General features: G+C 43.6%; 1 protein-coding gene across 8 annotated transcripts in view; it reads left to right on the top strand.

The window, feature by feature from the left end:
- The window catches only part of sulf2a (sulfatase 2a), a 46,503-nt gene that overhangs the window by 6,927 nt on the left and 14,320 nt on the right, over positions 1–25,256 (top strand). For 2 of the 8 annotated variants that reach the window (XM_088309139.1, XM_088309131.1), the window contains exons 1-2: positions 3,500–3,662; positions 11,868–11,918. The gene's annotated coding sequence lies outside the window, so the exon portion shown is untranslated. Of the gene's footprint in view, positions 1–3,499; positions 3,663–4,955; positions 5,307–10,693; positions 10,754–11,867; positions 11,919–21,630; positions 21,702–25,256 lie in introns of those variants that run through there. The other 6 variants (XM_088309132.1, XM_088309134.1, XM_088309136.1 and 3 more) reach the window with 6 other exon arrangements.

Raw genomic sequence — 25,256 nt, 5'->3', positions numbered from 1 at the left:
GCTTGAAAGGGACCATTGTGTGGCCCCAACACTGACTGTCTCTTATGTAATAGGTCTGTTTGTCCAAATTATGTTAACGCTATAAATTCACCCGCCTGAAAAACTCAAATATTTTTTGTTTTTTTTGTTTTTTTGTGTCATCATTCAGTGCAATTTGTAACGCCTATTATTTATGGGCGGGGACTGTTTGTTTCATATCTCAGTCCGACTACATTATTGAAGGCAGGAAGCAATTGTCATATTATTTCTTGGATCGCTTTGTCAAGAACTTTTATCATGTATTGTCTGAAAACAGTGAACAATCATAACCTAAATCCAGTGGTGGCGGGTCAAGGCCTTCATAATCAAGAAATCATGATCATATTCTTCGCTATGATGTCATATATCCTAGTATTGTATTTTTAGGTGAGAGGTTTTTTATCCAATCAGAATTCTGCTAGCTCGTGTTGCCAGGCAGATTTCACAATACCGGTAGCACGCACTATATATATATATATATATAAATTCTTGCTTTTTTAAAACCACAATGGCCAAAGGAGGGAAAAGTGTGGATTTAATTGCAGAGAAAACTTGCAAGGCCATTTTCTAGACCTTTCAAGAGAAGCTAGGTCGTCCAACACTCACTCGCGGAAATATATAAGCGATCGTCACATTTTATTGGACGAGAAAGTGGAAAAGTGAAAACATTAGTGGGATAAAATCAAGTTCCATAGGGTCTGTGGCTGTGTTTTTGCCATTCCTCACACAATGTATTGGATCAAGTACAATTGGGAAAAGATGTTTGCAGGTGCTTAAGGTGATTTAAGTAGATTAAAACCTAAAGGTTGCGCCCGCAAAAAAAACAAACACATTTGTCGCTCACTATACAGTCCAGCAACTCCTGCTAACGCAATCGTTCTCAAATGCTGGTTGCTAAGATGCACCGTTATTTATGGTGGGATGTGTGTTTTATGTTTACAATATACCTGCTGTGTCCGTTTACCTTGGGGAGCTGTTGACTAGAAAACTGGGCTGCGGGGAAAGTAATGGGAGGCAATGAGATGTGCAACACAGACACACAAAATACACAAAAACCTAAAACAAATGAAAAAGAGCAATACAAGTCTGAACGTGGTAAAAAGTCACATCTTAATAAAGGCAGGGCGGTCACAAACAAATCTCTTAAAAATCGATTATTCCACCGATTACACGATTAACTGTCTTGTTTTGGATGAACGCTTTGGTCCATTATATTTCAATATTAGTTGTAATAGTTGTAATTGGAGTTATCAAACACACGTACACAAGGAATAGGTGCGTAGTGGTGGAGAGAACACTTGTGGCCGTGAAACGACACCCCAACAGAATAATTGGAGCAGGAAGCGAGACTGTGATGTGTACAAAACAGTACAATGAGGGGTCGCATCTGCACCCCTCCTCATGCAGCCAGCTGACAGAATATTTTATCAGCCTGCCACCGGAACAAGGAACAAAATCATTTGTAGCCACACACTCCCAGGCAAAGACTCAATCGCAGCAGGATGCAATTTTTTCAGTAATGCTTACGTAATATGGATGCACCTGCCTCTATATTTTCAGCAAATGGTTTTGTATAAGTTCTCTCTTGGTTTTTGTCCCGAGAAAGCTGAAAATCGAGGCGGCTGGTGGCGTTCTTGCCAAGCATGGCAGAAGAAACTATTTCTGTGTATTACCAGAGCTGGGCACTTGACCCTTTTTTGCCGGTCAGTCCCCCGCCCTACGGCTGCGAAATCTGTACCGTTTCGGCTTCGACCCTCCGGCTTTATTCCTAAAAATTGTTGAACCAAGCAGTTTTACTTAATTACTTAATTATACTTAATTCCTTTGTATATAATATTTTTCACCCTTTTAGAATTGACTCAGCTGGGCACTCTATCGCCCTCTAGTGACGAGCCGCCACTGCTCCCCAAGTTCTCCAATTGTCTCTCTAAAAAAAAAAAACCAACACAACACACTTTTGGTTGCTTTCCTTTCTTGTCGCTTCATTACTCTCTCGCTCTGCACCTGAGCTTTTTGTTCACGTCTTGCGGCTAGCTTTGGAATACATCATGTGATCTATGCTCAACCCCAATTAGAAGTCAGCTGAACAGCATGCAAGAGTGAACAAGAGAGTTGCGGCATGAATAATCCATGCGGCCGAGTATTGTCAATGGGCTGCTGTGTTGCTATGTCGGCACCACTCAGGAAAAACATGGCTGTCTCTTCGGCATTTTAGGGAAAGTTACAGCACTCCTTTATGTAAGCAGTCTCAGTGCCTCAAACATCATCTGATATGCAATACAGTTTACGTTTGGGTGGGCAGAATTTATTTATTTATTTATTTTTTAGTTTCGAGGTGCATGGTTTTAATCTCACCCACCGACGTCAAATTCAGTTTGGCCAAGCTGAAGGATGAATGATTCATTTTCGGCCTTGTAATTGAAAACACCCAGAGTGGGTGGACTATTAATCTTTCCCTGCCCCTGCTTCAAAATTCCCATGGAGAAATCCCTCAAAATTCAGATAATAGATTAGAGTGATGTTGCTTGGCCGGGGTGAGAAAGGAGAGGCGAGGAGTTCTCCATCACCAATCGCTCTTGCTGTGACTGCATCTAAATAACCTGCAGAAAGGGATAAACAGTTGCATCCATCATGGGATGGCCAGAGAGGACAGTGATTGATGTCTCTGCCCTCTGCTTTGCCTCTCCCTCCGTGGTCGGGGTTAAGGAGGTGAGGAGAAATACCTGGCATAAAAAAAAAAATAAATAAAAAAGGAGGAAAAGCTCCAAGCTCACCACATGTGGTACACTGCTCGTCCTTCTGTGTGGATTTGAAGTGGCCTCTCTTGTGGTCACTTCCACTTCAGAGGATTATCCGTCTTGTTAGACGCTGTTTTGTTTTGTCAAGAAGAAATTGCTTTTGCGGATTTGGTGCGTGAAGTCAACCGTGGATGGAGTTTGCATGCTTGCGGCTCGACGGAGGTTAACTCGATGTTTCGCTTCTATTTGCGTGCCGATGTGCGCAATCCCGAGTGCCGCCTGGAACGACTTTGTAGCTCGCTGGCCTCAGAGGTGCCAGTCTTGATGGATATTTTGTGTGTGCCAGGCTGTGTGAGCTTGCCCCCCCCCCCCCCCCCACATGAAGATTGATCCCTCATTCCCTCCCATTTCTTTCTCTCACTCCCCTATGTGCCTCTGCCTTTATCAGAGTGTGAATAGGTGAAGCTCTCTGGCTCCCGGCAGATGGCCACGGCTGCAGATGAGAAAGTGTTACCCAAAAAAGTAAGCGGCACACCACATAAAAAGGAAAAACTTCGAACAACTGGCAGAGCCGGTCAGGTGAAGGATGAAGACGTCAGGAGGATTAACAGTCACAACATGCTCTTTGATGAGGGAAGGAGGGAGAAATACTGGAGGGGGAGAGAAAAAAAAAATATTCTGTCAAAATTGAATTGTAAATAGAGAGAAACTCTCTCCTCCCTCCCTCCCTCCCTCTTGTATTTATCTGGTGTGAGACCACGCCTCTGTCCTTTCACTTGTCAGTGCGTCTATAACTGTGAGCTATCTGCACCGGGGGCTGCGCGGGGGGTGGGAAGCGATCCTCACTCAGGCGACGGGATCCGAACGCAGCGGACACAACTAGATGCTACCGACTTGCCGGCGCAGGTGTGTCTTTATTCTATTTGTGTGCATGTGCGATATAATTCCCCCCCCTCCAAAAAACAAGGTGGAGCATGTGTATGAGCCTGTAGGTGGTCGCTTGTTCCTCTGCAGGACTTGTCTCGTGTGTAGAATGCACGGCGCTGGAGCTTTGCCCTAGTTTACACATGAATACTCTCATCTGTTGTGTTCGGCAATGAGATTCGCCCGGGTAGCGGCGCTCGTTGGGCTAAAACAAGATTGGACTCCCGTCTATTATGCGGCTGGCTTGATCCGAGCCGTTTTGCGGCTTAAAATTCAAAGGCAGAAGTTGGGACTTGCCACTCTTTATGCTGCATTTGTCTCTTTTGTTTTTTCAAAAGTGTTTTCGCAACTCCTTTGGAGACTTAATTCGTCAAATGTGATGTTGAGCATCTGTTGGATGAAATGAAAATCACTTCAGCGTTCTCTCAGCGCTTAGGTGTGGACTCTTTGTCTCAGCGGGAGCTCTTTTTAATATACGGTCGTCGATTCATTGTGTCCGCCTCAGTTTACTCAGCCAAATATAATCCGTACAGTTGCTGAGTGAGTGGTTGTCTAAATTTAGAGACAACTTCAAAGCTGAAAAACTATGGGTTTCCCCTGTAGGACACTTTTGGGTTGTTTACCTCCTCGCCACCATTTTTTTTCTTTTTTTTTTAAAACCACTCACCATCCATCCATTGAAGTGTCGCCATTATCATCAGTCGCTGCCTTTCCCCTAGAACTCATATTCATGGCCAGCGATGTTTTGTCAATATTTTTCTGGGTCAAGAGCTCGTGTCACCACTTACCTCTAAGCTGTGGTGGTTATGATATCGGAGGGGGCTGCAAGAAGTGACCTCCAGGGTGAAATATTCATGGAGGAGCCGGCTCAATGGTCCATGCTGTTCGCTGCGATATGGGTGGATGGATGAACAAATGTGAGGATGGAGGGATGGAAAGGAAATCAGGAAGCTCAGGGAGATACATGTTCTTAAAGCATTCATTATTTATCACAACGCACTCTTCCATGGAAGCTCTAACCCCCACATCAACTGGCCTCTTTTTCTCACCGAGATGCCTGTGGACCCAAGTAGGAGAATGCTCCCGCTCAGTCCACCTGTCTCTTCGTCCCCACGGCAACGCACGCTCGGGCGCAAACGCCCATGCACACCCACAGATGTGCGTGGCCTTTTTTTTTTTTTTCTTTCTGCATTAATGGGAAGTGAGCACAAAATCACGGCCACTTGTGTGCGTCCATGTTCGTCCGGTATTTTTCACCCGCATTCATCTCTTTCGGAGGCAAACTAAAAGCGTTGACAATCTGCGAAGCGGCGACCTTGAGACCTGTTGATGCTGTTTGCGGCCGCCGTGCTGTGAATACTTAAGTGACCGCGTGGGATTTGTAAGGCGCTTTGACGTGCTGTTTTGTAGAGTGGCTGGGAAATGTGCAGAAGAGGTGGCGATGTAGCCAAGTTCCTCACATGAATATGGATTGTATGCTAATGCGGCGGCTGTTGACTCGAGCTGTTGATGAAGCAATGGACGTCGTCCTCATGGCACACCATCGATAAAGGCATTGTGGATGGATGCGTCCACATCTTTGAGTGCGGGGGTGACAGGTGGTGGATATCGGTGACAGCTGCCAAGGTGACACCAGACAATGGTCTCTGTGGGGATCACAAGAAACTAGAGATACATTGACTTCTGCCCAGCTTACTGGCACCATGACCCAAAGGGGTATCTTCTATTGACCTTCTCTCTTAGCCGTATATATATATATATATATATATATATATATATATATATATATATATATTATTTCATTTAAAATGTATTTATGTATATTAAGGAACAACAATTTGTCTCTTAAGTGTGTGTTCTGAATGGACCAGTATTCTAATACAATTATAAATTATTAATAAGTCATAGATTGATGGATTGATTTTTATTGTGATAATTTAAAGATATCTTAATAATTTGGTAATGTATGTAATTTAATATTAAAGGCTTCATTTTGACAGACTTTTCACCGCAACGTACACAACAAACAACAAAAAAAAATGCTAATAACTCGAACTGCTCGATGATGAAAAAAAATATTAAGCATGATTATTTTGGAAATAATTGAAATCACGGATATTCAAATGGTTCTTTTTGGGGCTACAAAACAAAAGGAAAATGCATAAATGCAAAGACAGATCATATTTAATTTATCTTAAAATAAAAAATGTGCAAATTGTATAAAGTATGTTTTCCTTGTATAAAGAAACATGCATGAAATTGCCATAGAACTGTTCTTATCTTTAAAAAAAAATCAATTGAATGCTCAAATTTTGAACTGAAATATACTCGCCATAGTATTATGCATTGTAAAATGAGTACTATTTTAACAGTTTTATAAAAATAATATATTTTTTTACAGTTATGCCATTTTGTAATCGTTTTGTGTAGTAATCGTAACCGTAATTGAATTTCGATTAATTGCACATCCCAACGAATAACTACTACTCCCTTCTGTATTTCATTTCACCAGATTTTACTACTGGGGTGGAAATCCCATTTTCTGCATTCTTCCTTTCACCTTTGCAGTGAGTAGCGTCCGCTTTTTCCGATGTGATCTGCAGTTCACCGACCATGCGCTGAAGCTGCATCGGGAGATCAGTGTGTAAATCTCAGCGCTGCAGCTCTAATGATAGCTTGGCGGAGGGGCTCTTTTGACGATGCCTCGCACATTCTCCCACCTCAACAAGCGCAAATACTGCACTGTGGGTGCGCGTGTGTGTGTGTGTGTGTGCTTTAATGCCAACGTAGGTGGGCCATGTGTTGGAAGAATCAAGATTCCCCTCATTTCCCTGTATGTGGCTGAGCTGCAGAGGCGCAGGTGCCTCGCAGGCTGCTGCAGTGAGACCCCTGCTAGCCTCCGAGAAGAGCTCCACTGCTCTTTCGTTCTCGTGAGACTCACCATCATTAAATAGCAAAGATGATACTAAACTCTTGGAATATTGCTACATTTTATACCGAGGCCGTGCTCCAATCAAATTTTAGCTCCCCGGGTCATCTGTGACCTTTTGCTGCAGTTTTGTCGCAGTTGTGAATAACTTACGAGAGTATTAACTTGCTAAAGGCAGCGAGTGGGAGGTTGGGAGTCCTCCATCTCCAGCGATCCTGTCGGATAAGACAAATCTCATTTCCATAATCGTAATTACTACCATAATTATTTTTATCTGCTCCATCCACAGTTTGAGTGTCATATATAGATTCAAAGTGGTTTTGCCAAGTATTTTAATCTTCTTGTCTCATCTAGCATCTAATGAGTGTGTGTCCTCCGGTGTGTGCAACGGGATGCTCAGGTGCGCGTGCTCATGTGCTTAGCGTTAATGCGGCAGACATCGGCCTACTCCACTCCTCCACGCAGGGATTTTGTCAAACGCTCATTGAGACCACTCAGACAATGACAGGCTGAGAAGCATGCACAATGTACTGAAGATGTGGTGGGATGTTTGAAAAGCGGATGGAAATTTTCTCAAATTCGCTTTGGTGAAAACATAACCCAGTGAGCTCCAAAAGTAAGCGGCAGATTCGATTGCCCAAGGCTGCAAGAAAAACACGCCATCTGGATGAAAGTGTTGTGAAACCTCGCATCTCTCAGTAACAACCAAGATTTATTTATCACTGAATTCATTCATCGGTTAAGGACTGAAATTAATTACCCCTAACATCGACAATGCTTGCTGATGTTCTTTAACACGAGTAATATAATATAGTATTACTATATACTCAGGATGAACGATTTGTTGTTTTTCGACCGAAATCGCGATCTCAGACAACGCGATCTCGAGATTGTCAAAGCCGCGTTGTATTTTTTTTTTTAAAGGACACTTTTTCCCCATGCTCAGTAAGAAGGTCACACTAACCAGCGCCGTCCCTATTTAAAAAAAAAAAGCCAGTTTATTGTCACTTTATTTGTACTCTATGTGCTGTGGAACAATGATTTTATTGAGATATAACCTGACTTTAGTACATGTAAAACATTTTGGGCTTTGAAAAAAAACAAACATTTTCATATACTCAATTACACATAAAAACAAAATTATCCCTGACAGCAAGTAGTTTTCAAAAACTTGAGAAAGAACCCCCCCCCTCACAAAACCCCCTTAGTGTCCTTGCATATTACAGTAATAGCTTTTATTGTTTTTAATGGCATAACGGCATTTTCTGTCATGTTTGTAAATGTCAACGTACATTGTGAAGAAAATTGCAAATGAAATCGAAATCGCAATATCTGTCAGAAAAATCGCCATACATTTTTTTCCTAAAATCGTTCAGCCCTACTATATACATAATTTCCACGAATATCCACACGCTGTTTTGAAATCACTGTTTTTTTTTTTGTTTTTTTAGATATTCCTCCGTAACAGATAAATAATCCCACTAACTACAATCACGTTTCATCCCTTGTTTTCTTCTCTTTTTTGCATGCCTTTTTGCGTTATCCTCTTGTTGTTGTTTTTTGACAACATGCCTGCTAAGTAGGGGGGCCCCATTAGGAAGATTGCCTCATCCCGACGTGTCACTGCAATCACGTCTACTTCCAGTTGTGTCATTGGCATGGGCCAATGTCAGCTGTCTCTCGGGGCTCTGTGCAATTGCCGGCGGGGTTGACTCCCCCCTGTTGTGGTGTCTCTGCCTCTGTGTACAGACTGCTAATGAATGGCGCTCGCGCAAAGCCATCACTGGCGGCCACTTGCTAATTTAACCAAAGGAGCTCGGCTGCCCACTCGTCGGCAGAGACACTAGCCATTAACATGACAATTAGCTACACTATTACTGTATGTCACAGTGGAAGTTTGGGACGACTTGCTCACAGGCACATTTTCAGAAATAGGAAGATAATGTCACTTAAAACACGTTTGTTTAATTTTATACTTGATGGCTAGGCAATTGACACGCCAGAGAATATTCGTTTTGAACAATTAAAAAAACAGCCTAAGATTTAGCGCTGAGGACCCATTACGTCCCGTCACCCAATTTGTCGATGAAAGTCGTAAAATAATTCAAACAGTCCTTCTTAAAGAGATCAGATCCCAAGACGCATTGCATTGCGATACTCCTCGTCTTATTACGAGTGTGCCTGACCGTGTTCTTGTGTTTTGCCTTTCCCTCATTTTTCAAACTCCAGCTGCCTCCATTTCCATTTCTGCGTCCGTCACCCTGCCCCATGTTGAGCCCGGTCACAACTCCAGCGCGCACAATCTCTCCCCTCCTTCGTGCCTCGAGGTGCAGCAGCCATTGTGTTGCCGTAATAAGGTTTATGGAATTACAGATCTCTGAAATTGGATTTTCTCACTCCGCCAAAGCGGCGTGACTACAGGTTTAAAACCTTGTGCATCAGGGCTACAAGTGACCTGCAACTGAACTGCTTTTCTCTGCGACTCAATCCTCAAGGTAGGCGTGGGTGTATATTTGTTGAAAGAATACATGTCAATTAAACCTTGTTTATTCTATTCCCAAGTAATCTCAACTCGTCAACAAAACAAAAACTTGCTTTCTTTTCCCGCGCAACTTTGACTGCGTATTTCATGTCATTCTTACCCAGTGCATAGTTTGATCTACTCACGCCGAAGGAGTTCAAATCGCTTTAATCCCTCAAATCTGGCTGCAGGTGACGAGATTCATTCCGAGTGTTGTTTGGGAAGTCTTCCCTGCTTATCTTTAATGAACAGTGAGAGTCCTTTGCTATCTCCAGTACCATCGACTACATCCTCACAAAATGCTGAGTGCATTCTTCAAAAGGTACTGAGCATTAAGTAGATTGGAAGAGTCGCAAGGAAGTGAGGTAAGGAATGGGGCAGGAGGTGAGACTGGCAGCCTAGCTAGAGTACGTAACAACAATAAAACTCATTCAGTGCCATTGACGGATATCGACGTCAAAATGTCCGTTCAATTTACCCGGCCGGGCTGGTCGTGAATGAGTTAAGGTGTTGGCCGGGACTTGGCATTCATTAGGAGTATTCTATAGTGGCGGCTTAGTGAGCTCTTAATTGGAAAAGAGAGAGCGTTCGGGATGGGGGATCAATAGGGGCAGTCCGGGGGTTCCAGCCCACTGGAATCAATCAGCCTCCTACCAGATGAGGAGAAGGCAGACAATCAAAGGGAAGGCGATCAGGGCGGCTGCGCATTTATCCTCACAGCCGAAATTCATCTGGATCAACCTGCACAGATGTGAACATCCAGTCCAGCCCGTCCCATACACGGGGGGCGGAGGGGGTGGGGCCGAATCAGGAGCTTTTCTCTCTTATAGAATACATTTGATTGCGCGACAATCCCCATGCAATAATAGTGTAACACTGTTAAAAGATTTTAGTCCTTGTGCTTGGTCGAAATTTTTTTTTCTCCCCTCTTTTCATTGTTGCATAACAACAAAGATGATTGTTCCTAATAAAATATAAATGGTTAACACACAGGGGTTTTACATTTAGGAAATATGAAATGAACCCCTTGCGTATTTTTACACTGTTGCTAAAAATAGTCACTATCTCCTCATTTTCTTCTCCCGGGTAATAGCCATCTCTCTTCCCTCTGACTTTTTGATGTATCATGCTCTTATTCACATCAAGGGCAAGGCCAGGTGTCGCATTTTCTCTCAGTTGTCATGCTTGTCACACGACGGTGTTGCCTGCAGCCCGTTTCAATCCATTCCTCAACCCCTCCCTTCTTATTTATATTCAATCTGTCATTCCTTTATTGTCACGAGACAAATGAAAAGTATATCTCCGTCGCAGACTGCCGCATTAGCTGGCGCGCACAAGGTAATGCGTCACGTCGGGCCAAATAATCCTGTCAAAATAAATGATGTCTGCTGTGTGTCCTCGTTCTCGTGTCCCCGATCCAGAAATAAGACCCGCGGAACAAAGCCTGCCTTGACAGAGGCCGGTGGTCTTAGTGGGTTTTACTGCTCCAGATGGACAAACGGACAGATTGACAGGTGCAGGTGTCCAGTCACCTCTCTCTTTGATGCCCATGAGTGGTTTGGCTAAACCATCTCGGAAAGAGAGCAGCTGGGATCAGAGACGTGCTTTGGCAGCAGCATATCTGTGAGCTTAGCCGCTTCTCGGGCGTATTCTTAGCCGTGCGACACATACCGCATGTCTTTGTGCATGAGTGTACATTGCGCAGAACGTTGTACAGGAAGAACACTCGAAATGGAGCAAATTCAAGTCAGGTGGCCTCGTATCTCCCCATATGCTTTTTCCAGGGTCGATACCAATACCGATTATTAGTAGTCATGGAGACCGAAAACCGGTGATTAGCACGCAACTCCCAGGCTCAGGTGCTTATCTTATAGTTCTATGAAAACAAACATCTCTTTAAAGTGTACTACGGCAAATAGTTTTCTATTTGTTGTGAGTTGTAGGAGACTGACTTTTATTAAAATTTTGGCAAAGTCTCTTGTAGTGCGTGTGACTTAAGGTGAAAAAGCAAACAGGCAGCTTACTGCTGGTTGGCTGCTACCGACTGCACAAGGAAACAATCAGATGGTGGTGTGGGCGGTCCAATCTGCTTCTGCAGGCAGGGCCACCAGCACAACAGAGAGAGAGAGAAGCGTGCTGCAGCAAACCAGCTTTTTATTTATCGGCCTTGAACATTATTAAAAAAGGCTGATGCCGATTATCGGCAAAATGCCAAATACCAGTGCCGATAATCGGCCCGGCCGATAATCACAGAGTCGTCCCACATGTTAGACACCAATCAGAACAGAGATCAGACCACTCCTGTCAACAAGTCTTCACTTGGAGCTTGCAAGTTCACAACCTGAGTCGGATCGAGATGTGGAAACAGTGACAGGCAGTGGCGGCGGAAAGAATTAAATGAAAACAGCCAAAAGTGGAGAAACGGTGCCCAAAAAGTACAAATTTGAGAAGCGGATGGACTGCTGTTTAGTGAGTTCTTCCAGATGTGTGGAGACTGTCAGTTGATACACCTTTAGAGTATCGTTTACAGTGTTTCATGAAACGCTTCACAGAGTTTAGTTTTTTTTTCCTGGCTTTTTTGAAGTAATATCTCAACTCACCTTTGGGCCTCAAGTGGGAGGTGATCCAGAAGGAGTCTCACACATTAAAACACATTTTGTTGACTGACTGACCATTTTAGATTTTTCACATGTGAAATACGTACTCATCCAGCCTGGACTTTATGTTTGCTTCACAGTGAGTGGCTTCTCAAGCTGAGGACGTCTGGCTCCACGTGTTCTACAAACAGGTAAGGTTATTTATACACCGATTAGAACAGAGTGTGATTAAAAAAAAAAAAGTGCAATTTTTCCATGCATTTCTTCTCAAGTTACAATTGTGCGATGATTTAACACTTTGGTTGTGATCAGTGTGAAGTAGTAATCACAGTGGTGGGCCTTCAAGGCCTTCTCTGCTGGCCTGACATAATCAAGAAATCACGATCGTATTCTTCACATTGATGTCATATTATATCCTAGTGTTGTATTTATATGTTGGAGTTTTGATCCAATCAGAATTGAGCTTGCGCATGTTGCCAGGCAGATTTCACAATACCAGTCGCACGCACTATTCGTCGGAGGCCTTCAGATACAATCGTGCGGGCGTCTGTTATGTGTGAGCGTTCGGGCTCCTCCAGTTTATAGGCAGTTGCGATAGCCAATCAGATCACGGGTTGATGACAGTAAGGCCTTTTCGCTGGCCTTGTGATGAACGCGACTTGTGATTGGATACTCACTAATGAGGGGGCAGCGCTATGCGGAATCAACACACCCGAAAGTCGTAACTGGCAACCGTTCGAAAATCTGAAATATATTCTTGATTTTTTTTTTAAACCACAATGGCTGAAGGAGGGAATTTAATTGCAGATACACTTGCGTGGCCACTGAGGAGTCGGAACCGGTCTTTGGGCTTTAGAGAGCTCCTTTGTTCACAAAAAACATGTACATTTATTAAGTCAGTGGCGTGAAAGTGAGTCTCCGTTCCTGCACAAATTTATTGATGACTTTGCTGTGCTATTGAACAAGCCACTAAACCTCTGCATTGCCTGCCTTCGATTCGGGTTAGATAACAATGACGATTTATTAGGGCGAGGCGCCAAATCATTTCTGCCGTTTTCTGCGTGCCTCCATGCAACTTATGTCTCTTTGTTGGTTTTGGGTGTTACACCAACTGTTTTTTACCTTTTCCATACTGGCGTTTATTTTGCATGACGCCGGTTTGTACAAGGCGGCGTTTGCATCACTGAAGCTTAATTGCAGTTAGCTGATCTGTACAAAGCGCAATCTGTCCGTTGTTTATTATGCGTCGAGCATAAGCAATCGTTCTAATAAGATTGTGATGCTCGGTTTAGATTTACACTGTCAGAGAGGTACAATATTTTTTTTTATTGCAGAGATATGACTTGTGAATGTGCAGGTGTACCAAATGAATTGTTTGCCGAATGTCTAAGGATGTTACACCTTCAAAGAGGAACACATTGAAGCTCAGATTATTGTTCCCGCTTTGGTCGATTTGTCATACCTTGGAAGAGACCAAGAATGCAGCAGACTTTTGTTAACCTCAACAATTTTTTTTGGCTTTTCTGTGAATTTGTCACATCCAGAGACAGCCCAGGCATCTTTGAGTCCTCGATTCGTCACCTCAATTTCTCTGTCTGACAGTGATTAGCACAAAGAAGAGAGGGTGCTTATTGTTGGATCCTTTGGATGAATCTGTGATGGTATAGCCCTGTAGTGGTCCCGGCACATTTCCTCGCTCTGGTTGTCAAGGCTGTATGCTAATTAGGGAGAGATGAGGATAGAGTGGAATGAAAAGATCTAGTGGAAAGAGAGCAATAAAAAAATAAAAATAGGAGCATTAATGAGCAAACCAAGAAGGGTCAGGATTATTAAACCAAGAGCTGGGAAAATAGCCTTCACTTCTCAAGGTTGTAAACCTCCTTCCATCTCCAAACAGACGAGGTTAGCTGCCCTGTTTAATGCTTCAAATTGGTATTTGAACTCTTTTTTTTTTTTTCAATGACACATCAATTTAGGACATCTCACTGACTGCAGCCATTCATCTCAAATCAAAGCACAGGAGTCATGTACAGTAGCGGAATTGCAATAATTTAAATAAGCGTCATGGTCAGCTATTTATTTAACACGAAATATAAAATACAGGCAGAAGCTGCAGTTTTTTTTTTTTCCTTCTGAATCTGTAAAATATAACACGCCCGGATTCTTTGCTTATCACCCGAGGGGGACAAACTTTGATTCTTCTTTTTTTGTCTCAGTCACACTATCAACAGAGTCGACAGGTGAATGATACGCCTTTGGTAAGTTATTCTGTTTGAGCTCTTCAATATCTCAGTGTGAGGACACAGCTCGCATTTTTTTTTTCCTTCTTCCTTTCCTCCTCCTCTCTGTGGCAGAGGCCTGCAGCAGTGCAATAAGAAAGCCAAAAGGATTCCAATCTGGAAAAAAAAACTTTCAAAGGCGCAGTTCATCCGGCATATGTAGACCTCATCAAGTCACTTTTCTATCACATCGACTTCAGCTCGTTTTTTTTTTTTGCCTCATTCCTCGCCGTCGGTTGCGCGTGTGCGATGTGACATACGTTCACATCATGTGAGGGACGAGAGGTAATTTTCTCTTTTCGATGAAACCGGCCTTTTTTTTTTTTTTTTTAAGGCCGTTTCTCACCTCCTCCCCCCCCGGTGTATACGCCTCACGTTTTCCGAGCACGTTGCGATCCCTTTCCTGACCCTCATTTTCTACATCAGCAAGACTAGAAGTGCCAGCTTGCTTCCATGCTCCACTGATTAGAAGTCAAATATTAAAGTGCTGTGTTGTGAGCTCAGCCTAATTGATTCCTTCCGCATGGTGCACACATAATGGCCTGACAGCAGGCGATACCAGGCTTTGTCAACATTGGGCATGCCGCCCAGGACTGCACCCCAGTGAAGACCCCCGGTGAGAGTGCCAACCTGTGGCCCCCACATGCAGAGAGGCTGCTTGGCAGACTCCTGAGGGCCAACACAGACTGAGGCGGCTCATTGTCGGTGCCATCAGTCGCCTCGTTACTGGCAAAGAAGCGCTTGGCAAGACGGGCTGTGAGCATTTTGTGCGTCGTGCAAAATGGATCACTTTTTAACAACTCAAATGTTACTTTCAGGCGGTGGCGGGCGGTCAAGGCCTTTTCTGCTGGCCTAACATAATCAAGAAATTATGATCTTCACATTGATGTCATTATATCCTAATTATTGAATTTTTAGGTTCGAGTTTTTATCCAATTAGAATTCAGATAGCTCGTGTTGCCAGGCAGATTTCATAATACCAGGAGTACGCACTATTCGTCGGAGGCCTTCAGATACAATTGTGCGGGCGTCTGTTTTGTGTGAGCGTTCGGGCTCCTACAGTTTATAGGCAGTTGCGATAGCCAATCAGATCACGGGTTGATGACAGTCAGGCCTTTTCGCTGGCCTTGTGATGAACGCGACTTGTGATTGGATAGCAGCGCTATGTGGAATCAACACACACGAAAGTCGTTACTAGCGACCGTTTGAAAATGTAATATATATTCTTGCTTTTTTTAAATCACAATGTCCAAAGGAGGGAAAAGTGTGGATTTAATTGCAGATACACTTGCAAGGCCATTTTCAAGACGGACCTTTCAAGAGAAGTTAGGTCTTCCAACACTCGCTCAGTCGCGCATAAGTGTCTTTCTGTTTTATCTCTCCAGCCGTGGTGTCATAAATGATGGGGCGATTTACTCAAGTAGGACAAAGTAGGACTTCACTGAAGGCCTACGTATGAAATGCACGGCCCACCACTGCTTTCAGGTAGCAGTTTTCGGATATTCTCACAACTCCCCGCTCTGCGTTCATTTTCTTAGAACACCATTAAGATAATTGCCTTAATAGCTTTTAATGGCGCACGTTTAACAAGAAACTAAACAAACAACGCGGATGATCGCTGCCCACTATTGTTGAAAAGCGCTGGCAAGGTATCCCCTTCCCCTCTCTTGTCTGCTTAACCCATGAATTTATTGGCCATTTTATGTGCATCCTGAATGGACTTGGATCCGTATTTATTTTTAATGTCTCCGATGGAGGCGAGTGCAACCAATGACCCCGCGTTATAAAGTGTTCATTGAGGACACACATTCGTCCACGGTCCTCTTCTCATGAATCTGATTGACCTTCTCGCTCACCGGTGACCTACAATAAACGCTGAAAGGTGCCTATTAATCTCCAGGTGATTGGAACGCTTGCTAAATCTCCTCTTCATTTTCCATAGGAGATCTAAGGTGCAGGGGGTTGATGTTGTAGAACTTGTCGACAGGTGTGCTAATCGCACTATTATGGAAACAGAGCCACGCTGACATTAATTACGACACAGGGGTGACAAACTCGATCAAGCCTCTGCTGTTTCCCGTTTAATGGGAAAAGATTGTGAGCGAGTGAACACGAATTTTAATGTGGTTGAGAGAGAGAAAGAGAGAGCGAGCTGGTTGCTTCAGGGTGAGCAGTGGTGAGTGTGTGCGCGTGTCTGTGTTGGATATTTGGACAAAATCTCAACATGTACCTTTTTCCATCCATGAAAATCCCCCCGAAATTCATTCTTGAACCGTTTCATTTCGGTGTAACCAATCAGCCGCACAGCTGTGAAACTCGCGCCGGCTTTGGCTCTAAAGGCCACAGAAAAGTAATCACAATGTCCTCTCCCCTGAGAACCGAAGAGGGCTTTCATTTCTACCTCCGTCCTGCTACTTCCCTGCCATAGATCCCGCGGGGAGGGGGTTGGCGGGGATGGGGTGGGTGTGCACAGTCTGACTGTGGGGTCATGATTGCAAGCACAGGAGGGGCGACAGTTGGCTTCCTCTGTGACAGCAGCCTAATGGACGGCTAATGGGAGTCCCAAAGACCTCTTCTGTTGTCCTGTTCCGAGCCTGTGCTGGGAAGCAGTTGGAACAGAGGGACAAAAAGGTGAGAGCAGAATCACAGGCTAATCAGCCTTGCTTCTTTCTGTCTTTCCTCCCGGGTCGTTTGATCTTTGCTGACTTGTGTAGCGCTCTAGCAGGGACACTCTTGGCAAGTATAATTATTATGTAGTGCTTTTTGGTCCATTATTTTTCCACACTGAAATGATCTTATTTCGAATGGCTTTTTAAGTTGTTTGTTTTCTGGTTTGGTTGGTATGTCTAAACCTGGACTGGGTATCGATTCCAATTTCCAAAATCGATTCAATTTTGATTCACAAGGGCCTGATTCGATTCAATTTTTGATTCACGATTCATAGATTTTACACAGTACCAATTTTACTTTCTTATGGAAGGCATTCTCAGAAGAACCAATGCTGCAGTTAGTACAAACTTATTGCTGTTACTAGGTGCACAATTAAAAATACAATACAATAAATTTTGATACGCTACAAGATTTTGCGTGAAGCGTAAAGTCATGTAAATTTATGGTTTTATGCATCGATATGTATGAAAAGGAAATTTAGCCCTAACTCTTCAGGCGCTGTTCTGAATAACATTTTAACATTACTGTCATACATTTATAAAGAAGCTAACAGCTGTTAAGAATATCGTGAGCCATAACAATGGAGAGTGTATTCACATTTATCTGGATGCGAATCAAGGCACACAAATAAGAGGCAAAGCACTGTACCCAATGTTATAAAAATCTGCTAATTCATTTGGGTTTAGTTTAGGTTTGCTAATTTGGGTTTTGGGTCTACTTGAGGATTGTTGTTTTGTTTAAATTAAATGAATATTTATTCATACATCTTTTAATTCAGGGTCCTCCAGTACGCATGCGAGAGTCGACAATCCATTGCAAACAACCAATAAGGAGCATCGGCAGTAAAGGGAGAAGGAATGATCGCCACCTGATCAATCTGAGTGCTCATTAAAAGGCTGCCAAGCTCTCTGCAACCCGATAGAACATCAATACTGTAACACCAAAGTCCTACGGGGATGTTTGGCAAGCAGCTGGCAGTCTCGCTGTCATTTCTAGGTGGGCGGCATGCCAGGTATCCCCTTCGTGGGCCACTTAGGCCGCCCCATGGTCCCCAAGCACGGATCAAGACAGACAGATGGGCCGTCTGGGCAGCTGTCCCATGGTGGACCAGAGCGAGATGGATCCTGACCTGTGGAGACGTACGCCATGCGCTCTCCCAGCAGTAGGCATGCTTTGCGATTTGACAGTAGTGGCACACAGATGCTGAACTTTTATCGAAGGCAGGGGTGGGCAAACTTTTTGATTGGCGGGCCACAATGGGTTCTAAAATTTGAGCAGATGGTATTTACACAATAAAACATTGACAAGGTTTATTTTTTTTCAGGTTCAGCGGGCCAGATAAAAATGTTTAACGGGCCGCATGTGGCCCCGGGGCCGTAGTTTGCCCGCACCTAATTTAAGGCCTTTTTGTTTTATTTCAAGGCTCGTCAACCTAAAAAGGTGTCTGGGCTTTGTAAAAATAACAGCAAAATCAAATCTCCGCGTTTCGATACAGCTCCCAAAATGCCTGCTGGGAAAGCCACACTGAATGAATCATTCTCCGCTGTGATTTTTGAGTCAAGCCCACAGAGGAAATATGCCGAAGCAGCCAATCAGCCTTCCCTCCGTGCTCCAATCTTAACCTCCTGTGTGGTTCCGACAGGGGAGGGAGAGATCAGTGTGTGCGTGTCTAAAACCCCATTAATCCCTTGACAAAAGGTCCCACAGAAAGCTAGCTAGCGAGGCAGGGGGTTCGAACAGCGAATGGGTGGAGAGCAAAAGTAAAGGAGTGCCCCCCCCCCGACCCCCAACTCCCAAAGGTATGCTTAACACATGAGATGACGCTCATTGCACCCTGTGACCGTCATCACCCCGTAAAATGGTCAAACACAATCTATGGCCTTGAAGTCGTCCAAGCTATTGTTTTCATCCAATTAATTCTTCCGGAGTCTCCAGCGATCACTTCTGCGGCTGTTGAACTGTAACTTGCAGGCATCGTGGTGATTTCCACTGTGAATAATTCAGCAGGATGGCAAGCATTGAATGAAAGCTGGGCGTAATTATGGCGACGCCAAAACCATTATGACAAGTCCCCGTTGCTGATTCTAATTAGATTGCGGTCATGATAAATAAAGCACATGTGAGGACGACGCCAAATCATCTAATATGTTCCCAGTTTTTAAACGAGGTGGTCTGATTTGGGCAAGAGAAAATGAATATCAAAGATTTATCACGTTGAAATCAACAAATCATAACATGTCAAATTTGTGGTTCAGCGGCGCAAAGTCAGGCTCACGTCCGTTCATGCTTCCGAGATTGCGCTCAATTGGTAGTTTCAGTGGAACAATTTGCGCCGACTTGATTTGTCAGTAATCCATTTGACCGAGATGTGATTCACTGTCGGGGGGCTTTGCCCGTTGTTAGTAAGTGCCAATACGGAACAGCCATCACTCAGCGGGCTGTCCTGTCCACCAGCTTGCTCACTTGTTTCAGCTGTCAACCCCCCCCCCCCCCTCGTCTCAAAGGAGCAGGCCACCGGGCCGCTCTGTCAGAGGTACCACAAACGACTCCTTATCGAAACCACAATAGGACAGGAAAGGCAGAGACGCGAGCAGACTGCAAAGCAGGCGAATATCCTATCAACGTGAGGGGAGGGAGAGAAAAAAAATGCTCTGATGTGAAAACAGTTACGTATTTACAAAACGCCATTGACTGGCTCTCTTTTTCTTCCCTTCTGAATCCGCGGGGGGTGGCGGTTGAGGCGAGGGGGTTAACCCCAAGTCAGGGACAATTGGGGGTCTGTTTGTGTTTTCTCTTACACCTCTGTGTTCTCTTTGGGCTCTCTTGGAGCATACCACCGAGTTGCACGGGTGGTGGGGGGGGGCTGTGATGTCACGACCTTGATGAGGAGCCTTCTTTTGGGACCACCACGCTAGCGCCGCATGCCACTTGGTTGCTGCTGACGACCACATGACCAATAACAGCGCAGACAAGTGTCAACGTCCGAAACGTGTCGCCAGATGCAAAGCATAAATTCGCTGAGCAAAAACAAAAGCATCCAGTAGTTCTATAGCAAATGGCTCCCATCCAAGAACAAATTGACTTTTTGTTAGATGAACGCACGTGTTCAGTGTGGAGGAGACACAAAAGGCAGTCAGCGGGTGTTTGATGGCCCTCCGCTGGGCCGAACAATCGACACTGTTCATATCCTGCACATTCGCAAGCAATTAGTCGGACTCTTGTCCTCGCCTTTTGTCGGAGTAAGATTTGACGTCCAGGGAGGGAAATCTGCCACAGCCGTAACATTACGGGGCTTTGTACTCGACACCACATCCGTTCCTCGAAGGCGGCTATCTTGCATGTTTCCCTCCTTCACCATACCACACTTTCACTTGTTGGCAATGCTAACCGCTAAGCCGCTAGCTAGCGGTAGCCGCTAGCGACGGAGACTCGTGTCGTGTCATTCGATGATGGCGTAATTAACTAGCGGTTTGCTAGTGTCTTAAATAAGCGACGGGATGGCGTTGTGTTGATTTTGATGGCAACTGGGTAATGTTAGCAAGCCGAAAGGTCAAAAAACGGAAGTCAAGGTAGCCGTTACGCCACCAGGAGGGCCAACTTCAAAGTAAAAGTCTACTAAGGCTATTGCATTGGCATCAATGACTCAATTATTTGTTGAATTTTATTTAGGAGTTAGCCATTGCGGAGGCGGCGCGTTTGTTGAGTTTGTTTGCAGCTTCCTTGACATGTCTTTCTGAAATGACGGCGTCGGGACAAGAGACAGAAATTTGAGGACTCGTTTCACTTCAAGTTGCCAAAACGCTCCCAAACATGCGACTGACCTGATCCATGTGGGCTTTCAACTTCTTCTGCCGCTATTGTTGTGATTGCCGACTAATCATCTGGCCTTAAAGTGATCACGCACAATTGTGCCCGGCCCAAAACGATCCGTACGGACCACGGATCAAATTTGATCCGTGGCACCACGAGTCCATCATGGATGGATCTAACGGAGAGAAACAATCGAAAATAATAAAAATAAACCAGAAGAAGAAGTTCTTTTTTCTTTCATCTCTGCGGCCCGGTGGTCGGGGAGCATTGTCTCACAATGTCACCATCCAGTCCCACCTTTCTCTGTCTTGATGTCTCTCTCACCTTCATCCGTGCCTTTTTTATTTGCCAGTAAACCCCCCCCCCCCCCCCCCCCCCCTGCATCCCATCTCACAGAGTCCAAACCATTTAAAAGATAATGGACCTTGTAGATCACAGCGTTGCGGAAATGGCACACAGGCATGATTAGGAGTTTTTTTCCATGTCTTGGGTGAAGTGCAACATCGGAAATTGTCGGGAATCCGTCCGAAATACAGCAAGACTCATCAGAAAAAAATGCAATTGATGTGTGTTAACAACGAGGCAATGACTTTTTAGGAGTTGGTCGAAAGAAACTACAATCTTGTTGATTGCAAACGATTCTTTCAAGGAATAGGAAAATACTTTTGTATTAAAAATAAGTGTAATTGCATCTTGTGGAATTTTCAACTATTTAGAATGTTGAATTTGGAATTTTTGTCCGGAGAATCACAACGGTCGGCTTAAACTACTGTTCACTTTCATCTCTGTCGGTCCGATTGTCCTGATTGCATCTTTTCTGCTCGCTGCGTATCTCAGTCCTTGCAACATTACGCAACCTTGATTTTGTCCTATGAGACGTTACGGGCCCGAGATAACCTGCGAAAAGGAAGAACTCATCGAGGCACTTCAAATTTCACCTTCCTTACTTTTGAAGGCACCGTGAAAGGTTCGAGGTCACGCCCGTTTGAAATGTGAGTCGAGCACCTTTTGCGTTCTCTACCTTTTCGACGTATAAGGCCTCGCGACTCGTCTTGTGGAATTGAATCGACTGTAAGAAAGTGGAGCTTCAACTCACTCTTATAAGCAGACGAGGATGTTGTGAATTTTCTCTTTCTATTTTTAGAAATCAATATCACGCTGGATGTGCAGTATCTACCGCAGCAGTCGGAGAGGCACTCAACGCCTACCTGCGAGGTCAGATTATTTCTTCTTCTGGGAAGTAGGAAGAAAACAAACTTGTCGATGCCGTTCGGAGAAGAGTGAGTCGAGTACTAAAAATGCACAATTTTCTGATCTGGAAATTTCTACCAGCTTGGGAAAAAAGCGGCGGCAAATTTTTTTGCTGTCCTGCAGGGTCAAGCTCACGATATTAAAAAAAACATTTTTTTTTTCTTTTCCTTCCAAACTTCTTCATTTGCTTTCATTACATGTTTCGGGTCATTTGAGAGAATTTTCCTCAAAGATCACGAAGTTATGTCGAACCCACAACGAATCTTGTTCGCATCATTAAACACCGGTGAGTGTGTTCCGTTTGACCCATGATGTGGTATGCTTTGGATCATGACATGCTCCTTTGCTTCACCGTACTTTTCTCTTTTCAACATTCGGATCCTGAGCGTCTTGGTGGCAGAGTTCAACACTGATACACCATAATATGCTTGATGACGGGAAGCGTTTTTATTTATTTATTTTTTTTCTATTCATGACAATTAAAGGCTGCAAGACCCGCAAGCAAGGAAATGCCCGACAAAACATCTCCAGTTTGGAAACTCAGAATGTGATGATGCACGGAGGCTCCATTTTTTTTTTTTTTAATTCGGCCTTCCTTATTACCTTCACACCCATTAGGGCTATATTTGAATAGAATTAATTTCATGAACTCTAAAATGTTCCCACTCAGTGTAATTTGAGCGCCCACACATGACTCTATCTTGCAATCTCCAAAACCTTCGGCACGCTAGTTTCCACTATTCTCGGAGAGTTTTTTTTTTTTCCTCTCGAGTGCTGCCCTTCATTCAATTCTGAACATTATTAAGGTTTCTGAGTATTTTGCAATAAGCACGACCTTGCAGTTCGCTCGAACCTCTTTTATTCACGCCGGTTCTTATGAATGTGCACACACTGTTTGATATTAATGTTAATTTTCGCTTTGCTGTTACGCAGCATATCCAACATACTGCTTTGAATTTGGAAGCTCCATCTCTCGGATCACATGCCAGCGTTGTTTCATAGATTTATTTATGTCTTCTTCCAGAACAAAATTCACCTGATTGATTGATAAAAGTTAGAGATGACTTTTTAACATTCCATTAAACTCTGTCAAGCACAGCATTTTACAGCTTCACTCTTTACTGTTGAGTCATCAGACTCACTGCAGGATTAACGATGTGTTAAGAACCTCATTTGCTCTCGTTCCTAAATGACTGCCCAAACAGCACGGTCCACACGCAGGAATGTTGAGGATTACGAAAAATATACCCGGTGAAACGAAAAAAAAAAGAAAAAGATCCCTGCTTTCACATAAATGCAGTACGACGTGAAACAACTCTGAACGAAATAGTTGACATACTGCACACGTCTGATTTCCACAATATTTGAATTTGAAATGCCGTATTTTCATGTCTGGATTTTCTAATGGAGACGTGACAAGCAGGTTCTGACATCTGAAAAAGTACGGCGCTTATCAGAACCTGAGGGAAATCTAAATTAAATCTTCCCGCAGAAGGGAGGGTTCAGCCTTTGCATTTATTTCTTGTCATTCTCAAACATTACAGTTACACATTAGGGAGTAAACGCACATCTAAAAAAAAAAACAAATCAGGCAAGCGCTGTTGAAGAGTTTTTGAATCAAATATCAATTAGAGCCTCTTAGATGAACCCTTTTTCTTTTTTAAATGTTTTTACATTAATAGGTTGTTGGTATATTATTACATAAAATTGATATTTTATTCTCAATATTGGCACAGTACATCAAATGTTCTAAACATTTAATTGATTAGAAGGTTTTCAAAGCTTTTTCACCAGACATGACACCATAATACTATTACAAAATTCCTGTTGCGTCGTAAACTGCCAAAAATGCAACAGAGATTTTATTCCTAACAAGTACTGTATACAGCGATATTTTTGAAAACCAATGAAACATTATGCACACTTTCAACATTCACTGAAATGCAATGTTGAAAGGAAACTTTGTAAAAGATTCAACGCGATGCTATTGTATTAAAAAGTTAAACACAGCTGAACTGCACTTAGGCAGCGATTCCCACACGTACCACTAGAGGGAGCTTTCATTTTAAATGTTGCAAACAAGATTGTGGTGTCACCTTTTTTTTTTTTTTTTTTTAAACAATGAAACTTCGCTCCACTTTCTTGTTTCATCTACCGCCAAGCAAATATTCACTGAACTTGAACTTCAGCTACGGTAGGATTCTTTCTTCTTCTTCTTCTTATTATTATTATTATTATATGATTATTAATAATAATAATAACAATAATAATAATAATAACAACTTAAAGTAGGTAGTGGAGCTAAACATGAGGACAAAGGATGGAAGCACTGTTTAATATTATATCCTGAAAAAAACATTAGATACTGTTTTGACAAGTACAAATCCCTTATTCCCAGTCCTCAGCGAGACATCGGCACTGGCTCACACGCACACACGCACGCACACACACACCAACTGACAGAAGTTTGCTTCACGTATGCCGTTGCTGAATTTCCATCTGAATGCCAACTTTTGTTGGTAAATTGAAGGGTCCTTGGGGATTTCTCGCATTCTGTTCGCAGCGAGGCATGCCAATGGGAACAAAGTCACACTTAAGCAAAGCCCTGCCAGCCTCAATTATGACCAAAGGAATTGGCTGCATAGCGTCGCGGCGCACAACCTTGTTCGTTAAACTTTACTTCCAATGTTGCTTATTCATTACAAGCAGCGGCATAGAAAAAAATTATAGAATGTTCCTAATGCAGACGAGAGTGCTTGGTTTTATTTTATGAATGCGTCAGCCTTGAATGTTAATGTTGGCGCAAACATGCGTCTTTGTTCCTTTCCTGACTATACGCCTTGAGCTTCATTGCTTTCCTCACGCCTTCTCCGCCTTTTTCTCTGCACCTCTTTTGCTCTCGAAATTCGTGTGCGGGAACATTTTGGAACCTGGCCTTCTCATCCTTGTCTCACGTACAATATCACCGATTAGATTGAAAAGCATACGTGTGCTCCGACTTATTTTCCTTCAGCACGTAGTAAACATCTATTTTTCTCCCATGGTTTTCTCATATTCTAAGTTTCAATCTATCCCAGGAGGTTGCAGGATGGATGAATCAGACTTTATGCCTCTCAACACCCCGCGTGTTTTATTTATAGGGGAACAGTACATTAACGCCTCGGCAAAGTCTTTGGAAGATTTATCAAGCACTCTCTGCCTCGCTTGAGTTGTGAAATTTAAGAGTGCAGATGTGCGTGTTATTGGGCAGCGTGACATCCGGAGATGGTGTGTGTGTACCCACCCTTGGCACAGTCTCACCATCATGTCCGTGCTGTGACACGGTCGGCACTGTTGTCACCACATTCATAATTCAGCTTTATCAATAAAAGATGCGCGGCGTTAAGTTTTTATCCGGCGATGCAGCGCTCCTGTCTTGCTGAGCCTCTTACAAGCGCAAGACCGAAGAGCACAACTTTCTTTGCCTGTGCCAACTTACAGGCATCACTTTGCATTAGCATTCCCTGACGTGATCTTTGT

This window comes from Idiotropiscis lumnitzeri, chromosome 11 (assembly GCF_059441095.1).
Source record: "Idiotropiscis lumnitzeri isolate Australia: NSW breed Sydney's pygmy pipehorse chromosome 11, RoL_Ilum_1.0, whole genome shotgun sequence".
Lineage (NCBI taxonomy): Eukaryota > Metazoa > Chordata > Actinopteri > Syngnathiformes > Syngnathidae > Idiotropiscis > Idiotropiscis lumnitzeri.
Note: the sequence above shows the minus strand (reverse complement) of the source record. Positions and strands in the feature narration are given on the sequence as shown.